Source organism: Austrofundulus limnaeus, unplaced genomic scaffold (assembly GCF_001266775.1).
Source record: "Austrofundulus limnaeus strain Quisiro unplaced genomic scaffold, Austrofundulus_limnaeus-1.0 Scaffold14, whole genome shotgun sequence".
Taxonomy (NCBI): Eukaryota; Metazoa; Chordata; class Actinopteri; order Cyprinodontiformes; family Rivulidae; genus Austrofundulus; species Austrofundulus limnaeus.
In genome coordinates, this window is record NW_013952416.1 from 4,115,558 (window position 1) to 4,116,811 (window position 1,254).

The 1,254-nt window shown below is 36.6% G+C and overlaps 1 long non-coding RNA gene across 1 annotated transcript in view; it reads right to left on the minus strand.

Moving 5' to 3' along the window:
• LOC106513763 (uncharacterized) overlaps positions 1-1,254 on the minus strand; it is a 13,479-nt gene that overhangs the window by 9,984 nt on the left and 2,241 nt on the right. The gene's annotated exons all lie outside the window — the stretch shown is intronic.

The window sequence follows — 1,254 nt, forward strand, 5'->3', positions numbered from 1 at the left end:
GGAGGCGATTTCAACTTTGGTCTAAATAATAACATTGACAGGACGAATACGGCTGGAGCTCAGCGCAGTTGGCAATCCACAAACATAGTTAAACAATAAATGAGTGATTATGGATTTTGCGATGCATGGCGTGCTCTTCACCCTGACAACAAAGAATATACGTTCTTTTCACATGTTCATCACTCTTATTCTCACCTGGACTATTTTTTAGTCAGCAGTTCATTGCTGACCAATATTTTAGACAGTGAGATACACCCTATTGCTGTCAGTGATCATGCACCAGTCTCTTTAACATTAGTTAATAAGAAAGAAATAAAAACAAACATAAATAGGAGATTTAATACATCAATGCTCAATGATGAAAAGTTTTTAAAATATTTTAAAGAGGAATGGACATCATATCTAGAGTATAATGACTTAGCAGGAACATCAGCAGCTACTCTCTGGGAGGCAGGGAAAATATGAAAGGCAACCTAATATCATACTCAACAAATAAAAAGAAAAAAGAAATTGAACATATTCACGAACTAGATGAAGCCATTAAATTGTTAGGAACTTTGCAAGGCGAAGAAATAAAGCAAAGAATGCAGAAGGCAAAATTAGGGTTAAATGAATACATAGACAAAAACATTAATCCTTGATACAACGACTTCGATTAGAAAATTTTGAACATAGTAATAAATCAGGAAGTTTTTTTAGCTAACCAGCTTAAAATAAAGAAAAAAACAACTATATCTGGTATTAAAAACATAACTGGGAATATAGTTTATGATCTTTAGTAAAGAAACCAAAGAGAAACACACTGGACTATATGATGCAGCTCAKTTGGTGTTTTTAAGAAAACAAAAGGATTGTTTACAGGTGTTTTCACATCTGATTACAGAGTGCTGCTTCTTACAGCTACATTCACCATCATTAGCATCATRACAGTGAAAGATGAGCTGACAGTTGTTTTGGCTAAATGGTAAAAGGTAAATGGACTGAACTTATAAAGCGCTTTATCAAGTCCTTCCAGACCTCAAAGCGCTTTAAATTACAGACCTTCAGCCATTCACACTCTCATTCGCACACTGATGATGGAAAACGATTGAAGCCACAGCTGCCCTGGGGCACACTGACAGAGGTGGGGCTGCCATGCACCGGCACCACCATCATTAAACTGTAAGACAAGATGCAAAGAGGAGAAAAACTTACAATTGCCCCCTTAAATACCCTTTCTCATAACTGGAGTCTCCTGTGTATGGAGGTCAAGGG